The following is a 22,333-nucleotide window of genomic DNA, read 5'->3' as shown; positions in this document are numbered from 1 at the left end:
GATTGGCATTCTCCATGGTGTGTTGAGTGTGTGTGCCCGAGTGTGCCCTGCTATGGGTTGGCACCCTGTCCACGTCTCCTGGGACAGGCTCCAGGCTTCCCCCGTGACCCTGTGTAGGATAAGTGGTATGGAACATGGATGAGCAGAACTTAAACCAGTGAAAAATGCTAACTGCCATCTTTTAGTCTCCATTGCATTTGGCCTTTTTACAGAAACTATTTTCTGAGTCCGAGATCAACAGATTTATGTGCTATCATTTTTATAATTCCGACAATTCTGACATGACATGATCACACTGTTATTCGCCAAAGATGCTTATACTCCAGAATATATGGCAGCTGGGAGACTATAAATAGGAGCCTCAGCCTACCATAAGCTCACGGTATGTGTATATACTTTTAACAAATATACGTGTGTGTGTGTGTGTGTGTGTGTGTTTACCTAGTGATGATCTGACAAGTTCTGGAATGCTCTTTTATCAGACAGCAGCGTCTCTCTCTCTCCCTCTCTGTCTTGTCAACATTCTTTCTGCCGTAGGGTATGAAGAATACATGTACCCTCATGTTAAACACAACTTCTCACTGCTTATCTTTATTGCTCAATATTTCTGTGTGTTCATGATTTGCAGTGACTTTTGCCATGCTCTCATTTCAGACCTGAGATTTTCCTTGCTCTTTATTACACTATTACCATTCAATTTTTCCACTGTTCCATGTCTAACTATAATAATAATATCACCAATAATAAATACCACTGACATTACCTTCATGGTTGCTTCGGAAATGCAGATTTGTGATGGGGTTTGTGTCAGGACAAATCACACACGGCCTTTCTGAAACTGAATGTGAACTCTTTGTGCAATTGTTCAGGGGAAAAAAAAACACAATTTTCCATGCACCTGATATTTAGTTGATCAGCCAAAGACATGTTTTACGTCCAATGTCTTTGTCTGAGCACATGTCTGATGTTTTTTTTTTTTTACTTTTGCACTGGAACTATGAATCTAATGAAACAAAAACTGATGGAAGTCTCTCACCTAATTTTTTCTATAAATACAGGCCCAATTGTTAATTTAGTAATTTAGTGATTGTTAAGGCATGCAATTTAATTTTCAATATATTATAAAATTTAAAATGTTAGGGAGAGTCCATTTTTTTTTAATTTGCAAATTTAAGTTTAAAATGGAACTACTATCATCTGCACAATCCACATCTTCTGGTAAAAATTTCCCATTAAAGCTTTCTAAGCCTGGCATCCTGGAAGGTGAAAATTGTGTAAGTTTGACTTTTTGCCAAAATTAATTCTGATTCTGTATTATTATTATTATTTGTTACAATTTTAGAATGGAATCTATTATTGATATCAATATTAATATTATTCATGATTTATCTCCTGTTTCTTATTTTCTACTAACATGATAACTATATTAACTATTATTCTAAATGAAGCATAAAGACTAGCCGCTAGTTTACAGGCTCGACAAAATATATTTATTCATCCTTCTGGAGAAATCATTTGTTGAGGAACTACTTTGACCAATATTAAAAATAGATATTTGAAACTTGATATTTGATATTTGATTTGATATTTGTTTGTTTGTTGTTGTTGCTATCTGTTGTTGTTATCTTGTAAATTGTTGTATAAAAGTAATAAAACACTTGAAGTGGAGATTGGTAATGATAAAATTAGGGGAAAACTGGACAAAAATTTCAGATAAAACTTGTGAAGAACAGTTTTAACTTCACAAGCTATCAAATTCTATTTCATAAACATAATTCTGTCATTTTTAAAATTCATGTCACATTTAAAATTCTATAAAACAAATCCAAAAGGTGGATTTTTATTCACTAGAAAGAACAACGTTTCACCTAAAACAGGTTTTAGTAGGTTTCAATGAACAATACATGTATTATCATTTTAAATAAAATATTTGATGTCACAATAATCTTGGGAAAAAAAACAGTGGTGGATGAACAGAATTCTCAGATAGATTTTCAATCCATGTGATGATTTTTCAAACAGTTAAGCATAGATTTGCCTTTAAAGTTAAACTTTAAAGTTGGGAGTTGAAAATTGCTTTAGAAAATCTGATTCAGTATTGAATGTGAATCAATAGCAAGAGTTATTGCATCATAAAATATAAGAACCAATTCTGTTCCAGTATGCAAATGAAGGCCATAAAACAGGAGAGTATTTGAAACCTTGTTGTAGCCTTTGTTTCATTTCCAATCATTTATACATTCATAGAATTTGGATTTTTTTTTTTGACAAGCCTTATTTGGGTTGTCTAATTTTTTGTTGCTATGTCAAGCCATTTATTATTGTATATAATATATTTTTGTTTGACTTTTTGGATTAATGTATTCTTTAATGATACATATCAAAAGAGAAAACATTAGCTTAATTCTTTGAAACTGTTCAACCTTACTGTAAAAGACACTCTGGGTATCAATGTACCTGAATCACAGAGATAGACAGCACATTAGCCGTAGCATGCGTAGCCTGTAAACCTTTAATTCAGCAGCTCAGCTGTTCTGGGAAGGTCAAAGGCAGCAGAGTGGAGAGGAAATAGAATGAGATGCCACGGTAGAAGTGATGGCACGTGACGAATGGCCGCACGTTGCCTCGCCGGATGTTAGGACAATGACTTAGAGGTGATGCAGCGCTAACTCAGTCACAACTCATTCTAAAGGTCATAATGTTTGGCGCTATGGGCTATGCAGCTGAATTGGCATTAAATGAGTCCCATAAACATTGCACGTTCTCTTCTCCTAATGTGTTATGCTTAAAAGAAGGTTTCTTTTTATATTTTACTGCCCGCATGACCAGGTTTGTTAGTTTAATTGCATATCCAGCATTTTTCACCTTCTAGAGGTCTCGGAAAAATGAGTACCAAAATCTGCACTTGACAGAATAGCTTTTGAGCAATTTTTGAGCACACATATTCTTTTACTGTATCATCTTCATGTTGTATGTAACAGTAACGATAAGAAAGTCCTCCTTTCCACAGTTAAAGTTAGCACAAGCTAAGTAGTGAGTGAGCCTAGCAATTTAGCTAGCTAGTACATAGTTGTTAAGTGTTATATTCAGACAATATAAAGTCAGAATGAAAGTGGAAACTTGATAAAAGTGGTCGGGAATGGCAACATTTTCCTCAGATGTGTTGGTATATTACTGAGAAAAGGCTGTTCATGACTATAATCACACTGTAATTACACTTAGCAATGACCACTAAGGGAAATTTCATGATGTCTGTCATATTAACAACTCTGCTGCTTGGCAAACCTAAGCATAAGCTGAGTAACGACTGAGCCTAACAATTTAGCTCACTAGCAGATATCTGTCAAAGTGACAGCGAAAACTCGATAAAATGGTCGGGAATACCAACATTTTCCTCAGATGTGTTGGTATATTACTGAGAAAATGCTGTGCATGATTATAATCCCACAGTTATTACACTTAGCATTGACCGCTAATTTAACATTGTCTCAAGTTGAAGAAAAATTTGACCTTGGAAGTAGTGAATAACTTATTTATATGAAATGAACTTGTAAGTATGACCCTTGAATTCAATTCAGTTCCATTTTATTTGTAACAATGGACATTGTCGCAAAGTAGCTTTACAGAAATGTATAAATTCAGGATATAAATTTTAAATTTATGAATTTATCCCTAATGAGCAAGCCAGAGGTGACGGCGGCAAGGAAAAACTCCCTGAGATGATATGAGGAAGAAACCTTGAGAGGAACCAGACTCAAAAGGAAACCCATCCTCATCTGGGTGACACCGGAGAGTGTGTTTAGAAATAAATCCCTTCTATAACTGTGTACTATGACACCATTTTAACATAGCGCAAAAAAGACTCAATATGTTTCTTACCTCATCTCAAAAAAGAGGAATAAAACATTTGAGGTTGTGCTGTTATAGGACAATAATCAATGACAGGGTGGAGTGATGTGGCCCGACATGAAGCAGAGGTCCTGTTACCACCCCAACGTTGATTATTTTCCTATAACAGCAAATCCTGAAGTGTTTTGTTTCTCTTATACCACAGCAATTTTCTGATTATTATTTTTTTTATTCGTAAAAAATAATTTATCCATTTATAAACAGTTACATTTAGTGTTGTCGAACGTCTACAAAAATGTTCATTCCTCTTATCATTTACGGTATAGCAGCTATACACAGTCGATCTTTCACCAGCCTCTCTCAAATTTTATCCATTTATAGTTACGTTTAATGTTGTAGATTGTCCACGAAACAAGTTAATTCCCTCGCTAGCCTCTCTAATTTCTCTCTTGAAGTAAATAAAACAACAACAACAACAAAAATATCACAGCTTGTCATGTTACCAAGAAACCACAAAGCATAAACCCTCCATTCTGAACACTTTCCCATGTGAAATAGCTTTACGCCTGACTGCTACAAAGCGCTGACACTGGAGACTCCTTCCAAAATGCTAAATAAACACCTCCTCAAAGAAAATTTCACCATACCATCAACTACACATTAAAAAAAAATCTGTAATGGAGTTTCTGTTGTACAAGTGAATTAGCTGTTACTGTAGAAACGACAACATACTGTATTACAATGAGCACATTAACTTAAACATGTCAGTGCTGCTGTTACTGAAAGTTAGTCAACACATTCTGACCAATCAGACTGAAGAATGCAACAGTTCTTTGCATGTATTGCTTACACTTTATTCAGAATTAAAGCAAATTAGGACAATATAGGCTACATCCTAAGAGTAGCAATGATAAGCTACTAGATATAAATAAGACCATCTTTATTACTTATGCATTACTAATGCAACGCTAAATTACATCATGTTGGATGTTTGCCAAACAGAGAGCACTTCTCAGTGCTGATAAACCCACCTGAGGACCAGACCATTCTTTCAGAAGAACGTATGGCAATATAAATAAAGTCCATTTCCATGCACATGAATACACACCCGCTTTAATTTATGTGTGCAGAGGTTGTTCCAGCATAAAGGCACTTGGGCTTACGCAGTTGACCGAAGCGAGGGGTTGAGAGCCTGGTCTTAATTAGAAAAGGCTGATGGGAGAGGGAGCTTTGGAAGGCCGAGATTTGCAAGAGGATCAAAGCAGAGATGACATATGACAAATACCCGAGGGCCAGAGTCTTCTGGAATTTAACCGGTAGATCGTCAAAGCCTGATGAGGAAAAAGTGGAGGAGGGTGTACATCCATCCATCTTAACCCCCAGTACTCAGTACAGCTTTCTTTCTTCACGGCAAAATATTTCAATCCCCAAAAACACAAAACAGGTGTACTAGGCTCTTTCCACAAGACTGAGGGTCTGCCCTGTAAAGTTGTTTACCTCCAGCTTGCTTTTTGTTGTGCATTGAAGTATATAGTGAAGTAATCACACAAGCATGAGGTATGCTCTACAAAATACAACTATTTCGTCAACACCTGCTGAGAACCAGACGCACTCGTTTAGTCGCTAGCTGCATTCGCTCATTCGTTAACTCTGAACAATCGAACGTAGACAGGAAATGAAGTTTTCCCCCAATACTGAACGATCAGAGCTCCCCTCTGCTTTTGGAAATCCTTGCCAGCTGCTTCCCTGCAGGATGTCTGATCACTCACACGCACACACACACTCACACACACACACACTTCCTCTATTTGACCCCAGGCTGCTTTTATAAGAGACTTTATTGTGTTTCTGAAGCGCCCGAGGACCCAGAGCACAGATAAAAACCAAGCCTAGTAACATGATAGATGATGGGTGACTTTTGCTCAGGAGGCGTTTGCACAAGCAAATAGCATTCCAAATGGGATTATGAAAACAGAATTGAATTTTGGCACGCCTGTACACTTTGGTTTGAGTATTACTGCAAAGGGCGTGAACGACACTGAAATGTTCATACACTGAAATGAAACAAGTCAGAGGGTGTGATTAGCTTGTTCCTGTGTCTGAAAACCTCGCCCTGCCTTCTTAAGAAGAGTCCCAGCAGTCCTTAAATTTAAATTACATTTCTGTGAAGCATGGCAGAGACAAACTCTTGTAAAGGTCTACCACAAATTTTAAAGTTCATATAAACAAGAGAAAAGTTAGAGAACACCCCCTTTTATTTGCAATCAAATGGCCATTCCGTGCTTACTGTTAATTATTTGGAGGAAAACAACAACGGTGCGAAAATGTACAGTACATTATTTTCCAGTTTCACTCAAACAGCCATTCAGTATTTATTTATGCAGGTAAATATTAGAAATAAAATATGTACAGATTTCATACTAGAGAAGATATTTGTGTGATTTATGAACAATAACAATAATGAACAATAATGGTGGGAAAATGTATTAAACAGAAAATCAGACAAAGTATATATGACAAAGTAAATGTATTTTTGTCCATTGGGCCAAAGGAGTTTCAGCCACCTTTAAATCCACCTTGCCAAAGTTGGGCCAATGCCAGCCATTCTGTCAGGTCAACGGTGTCAACAGTATCTCAACATAAATTTTGTCCATTGGGCCAAAGTCAGTCCAAAGACAGGCCACCAGGGCCGACAGACTTTCTGCCATTTTTAAATCCACCTTGCCAATGTAGGGTCAATGTCAGCCGGGTCAGCACTGGCAGGGTGCTTTGCCAACACCAGGCAAGCATTGGGTCAACTTTGGCAGGGATATTATGAAAGCTCTCCTTTGCCAACATTGGCACAACGTTGTATAGGGAGGGTGTAAAATAGCCATTTGAAATATACACTGGGTCAACGTCAGTTTGAAGACAGAGCATGGCCTGTATGGCCTGTTCAAAAGCACTAATCTGGGTAAAAACATGGCATTAAATAGGCCATTAGTGACAGCGTAATGAACACCAACTCAGTGAGGAATCAAATAAGAGACTTCAGTCAGTCAATTTGAAATCATTAGTCTCATGAATACTATATTATGTTGTAAATCCACATCCTAACACATCTGTTTCTGTGGGGTTCTCTTTCCGCCTCTCTGTTGTGTGTTAAAATGAGGTTCTTTAATTCTCAGAGGTCTCTTTGTTGTGCTGGCCCGAGGCGAACACAAGCCTCTTAAAACCTTTAAAAGGGTAATTGCTCAAGTGAAATAAGGAAATTTCAGGGGGAATTAGCATGCCCGAACCAGTCTTTCCAATTGGAGCCATATTGTGCATCAGGCCTCAATGTATCTCAGCAGGAAGCGTAATTTTGGTGTTGCAGTTTGTATTGTTTCTTGCCCAATATCCAACTCGAGCTGGCATATAGCTTCCTCACTTTATTTCCAAAACTGTGAGAGGTCCCAATTTCATGATGTTCCACTGGTTCTCCAAAACTAGGACACTCCACAGTTTCCTGGCTGCCTCAGTGTAGCAATTAAACAAACACCACAAAATCAAGCTTACGAGTTTATGGTAGGTTTTTTTTGGACATTGCGTAGTAATAACCATCACATTAGCATCAGTGATCATGCTGGTTTCAGAGCACATTATGGAGGGCTTTTGGGAAGTTTTCATTGGACACGAAGGTGTAATAAATCACAAGCACAAATTAGAACAGTAATGTGGATATTTTGTAATATGTATGAATGTTCGTGAGTGTGTGTGTGTGTCAGAGAAACTACATTCCTTGCCCTCCTGGGACTTTTTTCTGAACATCCTCCACCACGTTATCAGACATGTATAAGCCATTTCTGCAAACCTCATCAAAAATTAGAGTATACATACTCACCTTATCTAGATATCATATTCCTGCAACTGTCGTCTGTTTATCTAGCTAACTTGTCCTAGATCCCGAAGACTTTCCTATGCCGAAAAACGTAAAAGTTACAGCTTTACCTCAGGCTGTTGCAATGCGCTGACATTGGAGACTTCTTCCATAAATGCTAAATAAACATCTCTAAGCCTCACCTTACCAACAATCACAGTTGATGGGTTGTTTTTTCTTTTTTTTTTAAACAATTTCTTTACTCTATTTGTTATTAGGCATAGAGTATGTGGAGTGTTCGCTATACAACTCACTGTGAATCAGTTGTTTTTATAAAAAAGATCACGTATTAGAACGAGTGCATTAATATAAACCTTGCAGCCTGCACTACTGTCAGAGCTGCTGTTACAGAATATTATTCAACACCTTCTGACCAATCAGAATAGAGAATTCAACAGCACTGTGCTATAAATATTATCAACTTTTGTTCTAGGTCACTTTTCAAGCATACTTCATTTTTACATACTCCAGACAATCATTATCCTAAGAAACACACTCGCACAAACACACAAACGTATGCACACACACACACACACACACACACACACCATGCTTTAATATTTTCTGATTCTGTTCATACCAGCAACTTGAACAAAAGGAAATAGAAATATGTCTGTACTTGGTCCACTTTAAAATGATCCGTCACTTATTATGCAAATAAATAATATAAAGGCATCCTGAAAAGTTATCTCAGTCCTCTTATGTAGGCATTCAGTGACTTTTTCTGAGCTTTATGGAATGACATATATATTGCAGGGTACTAAAAGAATTCAGGCCCTGAATATTCTCTGATGTATGGGCGTTTGTGTTTTCCTTTTATTATTTTTACTGCATAAAACATTCAGGTGGGTTCTGCAGTATGCTCTAATAATATCTGCCCTTTTTCTTGCTCTCTGCCCAGGGCCTGACAAGTGCAAACGTGTAGTAGCTATTCTATAAAATTTATATTTGTACTTTTGGAAAATCCTCTTATCCAAAGCGACTTACAAAGGAGGCCAATCCATGCCTCGAGCTGAGCAAATGAGGGGTACGGTTCTTGTTTGAAGGCTCAGCAGAGGCTATGTGGAAGTGTTGGGATTTAAGCATGAAACCTTAACTGCATAATTGGGCTCTGATTTTGTTCCATGTAATTTTGTGAAGGAGCCTCACCAATATTTCATACAATCTCTGGAGGTTCGGTTCTGGACGTTTTTATAAATCATTCACTTTAAATTTGAACAGCCTGAACTGACCCCAATTAACCATCTGTAGTTCCTGACTCTTATGAACAAACCCTAAGAAAAAGAGGTGATGCCAAAGTGTACACTTTCCAGCATGCAAATGCAGGCATCAATGCAAGGGGCTCTGCAAAAGGCATTTCTGGTTTATGTGTGTAGACTGTGTGGGTGTCCAAAATTTGTAATGCAGCACATTGATCCACACATTGCTGATAAAGGCACTATATGTGAACATTACCCCAGGCATATCAATATCCATGAAGAATGCATTACTGGAAATAGTAGCCATTTCAAATCTCCACCCTGCATCAAAACATCCCAGTTTATCATAACACTCTATGCCTATAAACCCCCCAGATCTGCACCTTTACCTAAGAGAAAAGCTATTTAGCAAAATGTCTGACTAAACAAATAGGGATTCAAAAAAGATTTAAAGACTGAGATTTTGTCTGATTCACGAATGCTAACTGGAAGGCTGTACCATAGCTGGGGGGCTTTGTAATAAAAATCTCAACCCCCTGCTGTAGTCTTCATTATTCTAGATACTAATAAAGAAGCTGCACCTTTTGATCAAAGCAGCCTTGTCATAGTAGGCCAAAAAAACCCACTTGGGTACTGTAAAGTAAGACCATTCAGTGCTTTATAGCACAGTAGGGGCCTAGATATTAGCTAGATATAGCCTAGAAACCTCATATTTTATAATCAATGCAAAACTTTACTGAAATCCATTGTAGTGTGGGTGATATGAACAACATTTTATGGTTCTAGTAAGGACTCTGGCTGCTGAAAATCAGGAGTAGCTGGAGCTTGTTTATATACCTACCGGAACAGCCATTCAGGAAGGTGTTACAGTAGTCTGATGTAGAGGTAACAAAAGCCTGAACTAGCCCGAACAGAGCCTTGTGGTACACCAAACTTTACTTTTGTATGCCTAGCCTTACTTTTTTACTTTTGTGTGCCTAGAAGTCATCATTAAGATTTACAAACAGATAGTGATTAGGCAAATAAGACCTGAGCCAGGAACGTGCCATTCCCTTAACTCCAACAACATTTACTAGTCTGTCTAGAAGAATATTCTGATCTATGGCTCTGGGCTTAATTACCCAACATGATCACTGCAGAAATCCTAGGCAAGATTAAAATAAATTATATATATATTTCCACATAGTTTTGGTGATGCATATTTAGAATTTCTTAAAGTTCAAGTGATAAGGTATGTTATAGGCAGAAAAAAAACCCATTCTGGGTCAAAACCTGATTTGTCATCTTTTTTTTTTTTTTTTTTTTGACTGTTTGTCATATTTCATCCATAGAGACAACCAACGAGGGATTTCCCAGACCGCCATACATAAAGGTTTTATTTGTATGTCAGTGGGTCCCCTAGGCTCTTACCCTAACTCAGCATATGACAACTTCCCCAGTTGTCCCACTGTGATATTAGAGCTTGTTATGTATCTTAGTAGACCTAAAAAGGTCAGTTCTGAAGAAACCCTGCCTCTCAGTTCTCGTTTAGACCCAAAAACAATCTTGTTCAGTGTACTCGTGAGACATGGCAGTGCAAAAAAATGTGTCCTCTGCTGCAAACTTCATTTGCTCGATAACCATAATCCATCCTAGAGTCTTTTTATTGTAGTACATCCATCCTTATTGCTCAAATATCTTCTAGAAGAGTTCATAAGTATGTGATTTGAAACACTGTCTTTACTACCACTAAAGCTAAATTCTATCTGACAGCTTTGCACTGTTGGATCATACACAGCACTAAGACAAACCTCCTATAAATCTTGTTTTAAGGTTCAAGAAAAAGCTGGTGAGTGTAAAAGAACCCCCTAGAGTGTGTTGTATAGAGTATGTCTTCACTTCTTCCTGCCTGTTTAAGACGCTGTCAAACCCAGAATTATTCACTGCAATGTCTCAATTTTGGGAGGAAAGTGAAAGAAAGTACAAGCTGCATGCTTTCCTACTCTCTGTAATGTTTCGTTCTTTACTTTTCAGAACATAAGAAACACAAATGCTGGTGCTTTGTGTTGTTAATCTGCATAAACAGAAATCATTGATGCTCTGCATTACGATATCCATTTATTAATTATGACACATTTATAGTTTGGTACAAAACATGACAAATAGCTCAGCGACTCAGATTTTTCTCACAGGCTTTAATGGTTCCACAGGAAGCAGGATTTATAGGTTTGGCCGTATACTCCCACTCGCCTAGAACCTGAAGGTCGAGGTGAGGGCGTTGTTTTCAGGCTCTGGGAGCATCATTCATATCGTCCATCATTCACGGCCGTCCCATTCAGCGCTGAATGGTAATTACAGCCACTGATGTGTGTCTGCCTAATAAACAGCTCGTTGGAAATTTTCAAGGACTAACGCACGCAGCACGCCGACCCCGAGCTCACCATTACTCATGTGTCAATCTCATACATTTCCTCCACCTGCTCCTTATTCCTCGCCTGCTGTCGTTCCTTTTACAGTCTTCAAACTGCTTTTAGGTTAAAGTGACATCCAGTCAATATTGTTTCTCAGTGCAGCAGTTGGCTTCTGCGAAAAGCTGAATAAACAGCAGTGTCCAAATGTCACAGGCCATTACTGTTGTAATTTCCTTTATTAAAAGGTTATTAAAAGCGAATGCATTTTATGAAGTTGGTTCATATTATTCTCAAATACCTGACACCTGAGACAAATCTTTTTTTTTTAATAAGCATGACAAGTTACATTTAAAGTTGTTGAACATCTGTGAGTTAGTTTCTGTTAGCAGCTCTAAAGTCTCCTTCCATTTTTGCTATATACACATATCTCCTCACAGAAATTTCACTATATCAATGATTCCACATTTTTTATGTGAATCATCTGCCATAAAGTATAACATATAACATATTAGAACAAACACATTAATCTAAACATGTGATTTGCCCTGCAGCCAGAGCTACTGCCAGAGCTGCTGTTATAGAAAATTAATCAACACCTTCTGACTACTTCAGAATCAAGAATTCAGCAGCGCTGTACTATAAATATTTTTCAAACTAGGCTTTTTTCTCGCCGTTTTGTCATTTATCAGTCACAGTTGCACATGGTTCTTCAATGCAGTAATGAGAAATATAATTCCACATAAGTGTATTCATTCTGAATAAATAATAACGATGACATAAAAAACAGTTTTTGTGTGGACTCAGGCTTTTGGAGCCTACCATAGTTCACTTTAAGGTCAGTTAGAATTGGGAATTCGTCCAGATTTCCTCAACCAACCACATATAACGATACTGTCAGCTTGGAAATAATGGGTCTGTTCATTCTGGGTGGATTGTGTGTTTCTGCGTGGGCTTCGAGCAAGAACGGAGAGTGATATAAAAGCCTTTATCTCCGTCCTTGACAGTAGCAGTGTGGATCGGAGCATCCATCTTGGCTTCAGAGGCCGTTTGAGGATTTACTGGACTTTCGGTGACAAGGAGGATACACTCTCTCCAGACGTTCCCTGCCGTGTGATGGCCGTTGGAAGACTGTAAATAAAATTGTGGATGAGTGCTCTGTTGGGGGATACAATGTGGTAAATTTATGGTTGCTAGGATTATTGCCAAGAGAGCCATGATCCTGGAACACCACTGGGAATGTAAGAATGAAAGAACTGATCAGCTTGGTTAGCTTCACATGGGGTGGAACGCTATAACAAATTCATGATATGATGACTGTCCAGTGTCGGATATTAAATACCCTGCATTTGCATTAACAAGTAACAAAGTGAAACGCAACCATTCATTTCCACAACAAGGACCTGAATTAAAAAATGCTCTTACTTTTATGCAAATTCATTATAACAAATGATTGACCAATTTTATGCTGTGGGTTCTGGCCTTCCTCCAAACCTCAATTCTCTCAACTTTATTTCCTACATTCCATTGCAGTAGTGTTTGCCAAACAGAAATGGAAGAAAAACTCCCTAGGAATCGCCTCCTTGGTTTCATTACCAAATAAAAAGTAACATGCATGTATAATTTATACAGGAGTCTGTATTAAGGCTGCATGATTCTTGATGAAATAAGAATCTCAAGTGTAAAATAGATCATGATACGCATGAATACCCATGAAACAGTTTAGTTCCTGTTATCACTTATGTTATAAACAGTCATTCTGTCATCTCTCTCTCTCATAGAAGAAGAAGAAGAAGAAGAAGAAGGCAAAAAAAAAAATGCAGCTTGTCATATTACCAAGAAACCACAAAGCATAAAGTCCTCCATCCTGAAGACTTTCCAGTAGTGGAAAACATTACGTCTGACTGTTACAAAGCACTGATACTGGAGACTCCTTCCAAAAAATGCTAAAAGATCAAAAATTACACATTTTTAAAGCCATTTATATGGATCTTCCCCCATACAGCAGTATTAGCTGTTTGTATACAAATGATAATATATTAGAGCAAGCACGTTAATATGAATATTGAACCTACTGTCAGAGCTGCTGTTATAGAAGATTAATCAACACCTTCTGACCAATCAGATTCAAGAATTCAACAGCACTGTGGTATAAGTGTATTTATTAAATTCTTACATTACTGTAGCAGAGCGTGACACTGCAACATATAGCTGGACAGTAAATCTTTTTTTGTATCAATTGTTTAATTCCACTTCTTTCCCCATGTTTAATATTTTCATACTTTCTGAAGCCAGTTGCATCCAAGCTATGGATACCTGAGAATGGTTTGTAAATGTTGGATAAAATTCTTCGAGCTTAATGTTTTCCATATTATTGTGCTACTGTTTTTACAGCAAAACTGTATATCATGGTAAGTATTATATATCATGAAAATATCTTTAAATATGTGGATATTTTTGAAATATTGTTCATCACTACAGACAAACCCAGAGAGGAATTTATTACTTGCTAATTCTTCAAATTTGGTTGTAGAAATACTGAATTTTCTGATATTTCAAAATCATGGTAATGGTAATGTCATTACCTATACATGTACATCATAATCATAATCATAATTCTATTTCCTTATTATGTTATACTATATCACCATTTTAAAGCTTGCAGCAGGGTTAATGATGCATAATGACTCAGGAAACTGTTAACTCACATGGTGGTCTGGCTAATAGTCACCGTTATGCTAATGCATGAGTATACAAGCACTCATGCATGCGCCCAGAGACCCGTGATAAGGTGGTGAGGCGTGCGCCCCTGAGCCCCAGCTCCGAATGTGACAGCATTGTTAATGAGCTATAAGCTAAATACACAGCGAATACATTAATACATTAGCATGGCATAATTCTCATTGCGGATGCTGATCAGCCAGACACATGCCACTGCAGTGTTTGCAAGAGCAAAGAGCCTGCAGCGACGGCCGTCTTCTTGTACTTCATCATCCAGACGTTGACATTTCAAACTTTGCCTCTGTAACAGATGCTTGAATTTGTGTATAGTCTTCCTGCAATATGAGCCATTTCAAGAAACCTTTCAAATGCAAGAAGCTATAGAATCTGCTCTAAAGTCATATTTTTGAGTGTTTTGTGTTTTATGTGTGATTAAATGAAACGGAAAGTTAGCTGCATTATCAGTAGCTAGAGCAGGGACAGCTGGGATAAATGGGCTAGCATCACTGAGGTCTTTCATAAATAAATAAATAAATAAATAAATAGTTTCATTTTTTTGCCATTTGATAGATTATTTGCTGTTAAGAAATATCTTAAAGACGATTATTTTGGACTTTTGTGGAACCAAGTGGAACCACCAAGGCACCGCCAATGGTCTTAAGAGACGGGTATGCACAGAATGGTATGACGAGGCAAGGCTGAGGCTGATTTCTTTCTAGCCCAGACTGTAGATTCATGCAGTGCAGATTCAGTGACAGTCCGACAGGTTTTCCCAGACCACCATGCTTTTATGGAAACTGCTTTAAAAGTTAGTTTATCACAGTAGTGTGTCCAATGTGTCAAATTTATATCTAGCAGGCTTTGAAATTAGAGAGGAAAAAACACTTCGTCAAGATAATATTACTGTAACTCGATAATTTTGAAGGCACTCCTACTCTGGTTGGATGCTTTCTTCAAACTGATACATCATTTTTTCCTTGACCAAAAGGTTTTTTTTTTGTTGTTTTTTTTTTTATTAGACTTTAGCATACAACAGGGGTCATCATATGACAGGCTGCAGTCAGGATGCAGTCCCTACAACATTGGACTGAACCAAAAAAAATACTGTGGCATATAAAAAAATGGCTGTAGTTCAGCAACTCCAGCTTTCTAAACATGAACATGAGTATTTATGTAAATTATTTAGCTGGAGGCAGCTTATTAGACCAAACACCAGCTACAGGGCTACATAAGCTCAGAAAGGGAAAGGTTTTCACACAGACTTTTTTTTATTTTATTTACTGTCTCTGGTCTGATAAGTAAACTAAAGACATAGCTTGTTTAAAAAAGTTAAAAGTATACTATAAAATCAATAAAAGCATCAATAAAAAAAATGAAAAGTATGCTTTTCATTCTCCCTGTGTTAAATTCAAAACTAATGTATCTCATCTGTTTAGCGTCTAGTGCTTGAGTCAAAAGTGGTAACGTAACTCTTTACAGAATTTAGTTGAATACCCCTAGCGAAAGTCATCCATCCATATCTGTATGTTGACTGTTTTGTGTTTGTGTGTGTGTTCAGCTGTCAGTTTGTCTTTTTGCAGAAAGTCTAATTCAAGTGTTTTTTTTTTTCTAATTCTTTTTTTTTTTTTTTTTTATCAAACTGGTGCTAGCATGAATTAGTTGTTTTTAAGTTAGAATGGCAGTTAGCAACCATTTTTGTTATATGTGCTTTCACATGTGCACAGCTAAGATCTATCTTCGATAAGTCTAGTTGTAACTTTGGTTGGTGCAGCAGCTGTAAAGGTCTCTATACCATATAAACTGGTCTTATTACGATATCTAAGTGCAGCCAGGATCTGATGTCTTTTTGAATTTGCTCTTTACAAGGTAACCTGGCAGGAACATTCTACACAGGAACACAAGTCTGTTCTTCACATTCTTGTTCTCGATAGACAGCCAAAGTTCACTTTTTCTCAGCTCCAGCAGACCTTTAACTCTTGAAGGACTTAGTAATTTGATATTTTGTTGAATCAGGTGTGGTACATGCAGGGACAAAGTTCAAATCTGTAATGTTGTGATAAAACTGACTGTCTAAAATGTTTTACCTGCATTTCAGTTATTAGCTTTATACAATATTGATAGAAATGGAGCAACAAAAAGTTTTCTGTGCTTGGGATTTCTTGGAGTGTAAATAAGTAATGAAGCGAATGGGGCCACCAAGAAATTTTTTAATAATTTATTTCACCTTCTTACGCTCAAGTCAAATATCCTAAACATTATGTCTGTAAAATAAATATGATTTTAAAGAAAAAAATATAAACAGATTGTTCTTTTTCTTCAGAGAGGTTGAGGGAAGCACTGAAAGTGTCACGTTGAATAATAAAAATTCGTTTTCACCGACTTCACTTCAAAACGGGCCACGGAACATAAGGCTTAGGGCATTCTTCCATCTCGCTGAAGCTTCACCTCTCACCCACTCCTGAGAAATGTCATCACAGTCAATGTTTTGGTCCTGCCGTGATTCTTTCCCAGCTGATGTTTTTCCTCCTCTATGGAAAATATCAGGAAGGCGAGTTTAACCAAAACACTGATCGAGGCCCATCTCCACACCACCTTTCTCATTTTAATTAGCTTACTGCTGACTCGGTGATATGTCCCGCCTTGGAATATGGCTGGACGTCTTCGCAGAGCTTTGTTCGTAGTCGTGTAAATCAAAATCTTATTGAGCTGGTAGCGCTGAGGTGCTGGCAGAAATCAATAGTGTGCTACAGCTGAGATGGGACTTGGCGTTGCCTTGCTGTCCGTCACATCAGTTGCAGTTAAAAAGGCAATTAACATCTAGACAGGCTTTATTCGTTGGTTTAGGGCTTTGATTTGATTACAGGAATACTGCAGAATTTCTCACCCTGATCTCAGCACATCTGTAGTGTATGTGGGAATACCATGGACAATAATAATCAACAATTCCCTGTACTGAGAAAAAAACCTGAGAAAACCTATTTTCTTGAATTTCACTTATATTCAAAGTCTAAGGGCAGCTACTAAAAGCTCTAAATAAACATATAAAGTGCATGACTATATAACATTAACTCAAATACAGCAATATTTAACCTGAAGCAAAATATGACAGGCATGAAAGAAAGTCCTACAAAAGCTGTTCTTGTGTAATTTTGTCCAATTTCTTTAAAAAATGTACGCATTCCCCAAGGATTTTGTGGTGTCCATGTGTCATCAAGCTGAAACCTCTTACATTAATTACATTCGTAATGCTTCCAAATTCTCCTCTCTGAAAAAAGTAAGGATATTAAAAAATATGAACTAAAATGTGTTTTGCATAAAAGTTCAACTTAGACTTCCATTATAAGTGAGTTTTAAGTAAGCAAGGTTTCTGTTCTTCTCTAAGTACAGGGAAATCTTTTTAAAATTAATGTTTGGTACAAATTTGAGTAAAATTCTGGACAGAAGTTTATGTTCTGAAATTCCATGACTTTCACTGTTGTGCCCATTGGATTGGATTTTTTTGGGGTTATATTACAAATCACACTACATAATTGAATTAAAATTAAAATTATGTCCCATATTATTGTCTCTAGAATGTGGTATAAGCCAGAGATTTATGAGGCCACATTTTTAAGTTCTTCGAGCTGATTGTTGAGAAGAGATTCTGTAGGCAAAAACAACACAGCCAACTATTTGTGTAGCAGTGACTAATGACTAAGGCATGTTCCAGCTGTGTGTGTTGGTTAGCAGCAGTCCGCTGTCTTCGCACAGCTGGGATTCAGTTCTCCCTCATTTAACTGCACTTCATTCCAGCCGTGAAGTGGAACACAATGTATGTCTGATACTACTGTACCTAAGTGGTGCTTATAAATATTTGCACTCTACTAGACAACTAGCAACTGTTAATGAGGCTCCAGGTAATATTTGTCAATATTTCTTTGTATGTTATTTTTATATTTCTTATCTATTATTACTTATGATATTTAATATGGAAGTTTAAGAGACCACACCTCCTTTACTGGGACTGACAGGCTAACATGCCACACCTCCTTCAATAAGACTGATATACACAGAGGAACTTCCCTACCTGACAGATGCAGACATGGGACTGACTGGGACTGACGGACTTCACTGGGACTGACTGACAGGTACAGAGGCCACACCTCTTTCACTGGAACTGATAGACACAGAGGCCACACCTCTTTCACTGGAACTGATAGACACAGAGGCCATGCTTCCTACACTCTAATGGATTGACAGGAATAGAAGCCACGCCTCCTTCACTACAGATGATTGACTGACAGATGAAAAGGCCGTGCCTCCTTTACTGGAACCGAAAGTCACAAAGGTCACACCTCCTTCACTAGGATTAACTGACAGACACAGCGGCCACACCTCCTCCACTGGAATTGACAGAAGCCACACCTCCTACACTGGCACTTCAACAAAGAGAGGCCACACTTCCTTCACTAGGACTGACTGACAGACAGAGAGGCCACACCTCCTACAATCAAATTAACTGACAGGAACAAAAGCCACACCTACTTTGAGAAGCTCAGAAGTTGAGAGAAATGAACCTTCATTTGATAATGTTTACAAATAAGAATATGTTAGAAATAAAAACAGTTTTGCATGCATGTCGTAATTTTGAGTCAGCTGCATCAGTTCAAATCTATCAATCTCCACACCTTTAGTTTTCAGTTCCCTCGCCACAATGAGGCAAATATTCACTACGGATATCGATTTCTAAATCACAGACTCCAATCTCAGCGGTGAGGAAACCAATCAATAACCATGCAAAAAAAAAAAAAAAGTACTGCTATTGATTAACCAGTTACTGAAAACACAACAGTGGACTGGATTAAGTCAATTAGATCTTTATAGATTAACTGCATTAGATCACAAAAAAGCAGAGATTTATTACACCTTGGACCTATAGCTGGATAAAGTTCATTATTAGTCAGTTCAGGATACTGTTTGACCTGACCCTGATTTTTCATTTTTTCATACTGTATATCAGAGACTCTAAGCTTTAAACGCGATAAAATCACACTCTCTGCCTTTTAAGTCTCAGACCAGGGATCAATAACATCCCTGTTTTCCCACCACTGCTCTTCTTTACAAGCTGTTCAAGCAGATAAAACTGAGTCAGAGAAAGAGAGATAGAGCAAATGTGTTTGTGTTTCGGTGTGTGGGAGGGAGAAGCATAGAGAAAGAGGCGCATTAGGTCCCAGGCTGGAAAAGCAGTTTGATTGCTGGAGCCTGACAGGCCTGCGCTGCATTAGTGCACTGATAGCTGCAGATAAAGTGCTTGGGAAGATTCTCTACAAACAGAAACTCAATCCATCAAAGATCTCCAGCGGCACAGAGGGAAACAAAATGTGCTTTTATTAAAAGGTCTCGGACGCACCACGGCGGCTGATTGCATGATGGCTGATCTCGTCGTGTAGCGTTACTTCAGAGTTATAATCTCTATAATCAATCGAGTTCTGATTAATGCCCTGTTGAACTCTCAGTCACTTTAAAATCAGCTTCATTGTAGTCAGACACAAAAAAGACCACGGATCTGGGTGTGATTGTGGTAAAAATGTCAGGGAGTGTAGACAAAAAATGACATGAAAACACAATAGGATACTATATGAAGCACTCTATATATGTGCAGGAAATTGCACATGTAATACACCCATCATCTGAACAGAATAAAAGTGTTAGAAAACTGTTGCTAGGAAACTGGGAAATATGGATGCTGAACATAAGCTAATGACTGAGGCACAATTTAGCTAGCTATCACTATCCTTTAAGTCTTTTATATAAAGGGAGTAAAAGTAAAGTGACCATAGAAACAGCACAAAACCATTCCGAACATCAAAATTTACTTCAGATATGGTGGTAATTTACTAAGAATAGACTGCCTATGGCTAAAGAACACTATTATTACACCAAGAATTGGGCACTAACTGAACTTGGCTAACTGAAACAGTGACTATCTCAAAAGTAAGTCGCTCATATGGAATTTTTTTTATAGATACAGTAATATGACTCTGTTTGAACATAGGAAACATTCGAAGTTTTTCTTTACCTCCATAGACATTGTAGAAAATGTTAAAACAAAAAGTTTAAAATTGTTGAATTAACCCAAGTAGCTACTAGTTGAAACATAACCTTATAAGATATTTCCTTCTAACTATAGTTAAATTTTTTTTGAGCAAACTTCTGATCCTGTCAGTATTTTAAATAGGAAAACAAAAAAACAAAAAATTGTATAGATTTCTGTAAGGAGATGTTTTTGGAAGGAGTCTCCAGTGTCAGCGCTCTCATTAAAAAGTGAGAAAACAAATACAGACTGGTGAGAGAATGACTGTTTATAGCAGCTATAACATAAGTCATATTAGGAACTGACTTGTTTTGTGGATGTTCCACAGTATTAAATGCAACTATAAATGGATAAAAAAAACTACAACATGTCATTCTTTAATACATTTTTAAAAAAAATGCAATTGTTTGCAGATTGCTGTGGTATAAGAAGAATAAAATAGTCTCTTTGATTATGATCCTATAACAGCATATCTGGTTGTGTTTTATTCTTGACATAGTGAATATAATTTATTTATTAATTAATTAACACAGCTTTAGTGAAATTACAAAGTTACATTGCACTCATCGTAAAATCGTTGACACTGTAGTCTGAAAACTCAGCTGATCTGGCAATTGCGCACTTGTGATAAAATGTTAGATGAGCACCAGGGGCGAGGGAAGGCTGCGCAGTGAATATATTTATTTAATTATATGAAACGGAAAAGGTAATATTTACACGGTATGGCAGTATAATAGTGAGAAGCTGCATTAATGGAAATGAGTATTTCTAATGGCAGTAGGTGCGCAGTGTGTTCTACAGCGAGCCATGAGCTGGAAAATTGCTTTTCTTTTCTCCACACTGGTCGGAGTCACGCTGGCACTTTAGTTCCTTTTCTGAAACTGATTCTGCCTTTATTTATCACTCGGTGTACACTGAGTTGCCAGTTTATTAGATACTAGATCAATATAGCTAATAAACTGGCAGCTCTGTGTAAGTGTGAAAATACTGTGAATGATAATGAACCCTGTTTGGGAATAACTACTCAGAATAAATGGGACTCTGACTACCAAGTGAACCATAATCATAATACAGGCTAGCACGCTCCAAAAACAAAATACAGAGACTTCGTTTTATGCACACACATTTTATCCTCAGAATTTTATTCTCAACATGCATGTTAATTCTCCCACAGTGTGACAGAATCAGGGTATTTTTCTCTACTGTGATGCTGTGTTAATTTCTGTTAATTTCCAAACAATAGGAAGCAACATTTTCTTTATGCATGGTTAGATTTATAGATATCATATCTTATGTGTATGTATTTGTGTGTGTGTGTGTGTGTGTTAGAGAAAGAGATTAGAAAATCTATTGAGTGACAGCTATGAAGATGTCATGGTTACCTAGCATGCAAAATGTTGATGAGATAGCTACAGTAAAAATTTGGTGAAAGTTTATAGTGAATAGAAATTGTATGACTTATTTGTCACAATTACGTTTCAAATAACATGAGCTAAGTTTAGACATGTTAACTAGCTAACTAACATGAACCAATAGCAAACTTTGTCATTAGCGAGCTAGCTAATATTCCCAACAATCCCAACTTGTAGTTAGCAAACATCATCTATGTTAGGTAAAATCATTTATCAATAGTCTTATCGAAAATAAACTGTTGCAATGTTGTAGAAGGTTTGCTGTTTTACACAATTATGTTACAAATTACATAAACCTGACCGAAGTGTGCTGTTTGCTAGCTAATTTTAACTGACACCCTAACATGTAGCTAATATCAGTTGGTGAAGTAGCTAACTTTATCAATAGGTAAAATTTTACATTTTATCGAAGGTTTGCTGTGGTTACATAATTATGTCTCAAATTACATAAACTTTACAAAAGTGAGCTGTTTGCTAGCTAACCAACATGAACCACTAGCTAACTATTATTGCCATGCTACCTAATATTAACCAAAACCAATATTAACCCTAACTTGTAGTTATCTTACATCAGCTAAGTTAGTTAAAAGTATTTATCATCAGGTAAAAGCCTGTTAATGAAAATAAATTGTTGAAATTGTGTGTATTAGGTAGTTAGTTACATATTTATGAACAACAAAGAACTGTATCTTTGAGAAAAAAAATTATATATTTTATAATTTATATATATATATATATATATATATATATATATATATATATATATATATATATACATGTATATATATATATAT

The sequence above is a fragment of the Pangasianodon hypophthalmus genome, chromosome 22, assembly GCF_027358585.1.
Source record: "Pangasianodon hypophthalmus isolate fPanHyp1 chromosome 22, fPanHyp1.pri, whole genome shotgun sequence".
In the NCBI taxonomy this organism is placed as follows: Eukaryota; Metazoa; Chordata; class Actinopteri; order Siluriformes; family Pangasiidae; genus Pangasianodon; species Pangasianodon hypophthalmus.
The sequence above is the reverse complement of the archived record's forward strand: the minus strand, read 5'-3'. Positions refer to the sequence as shown.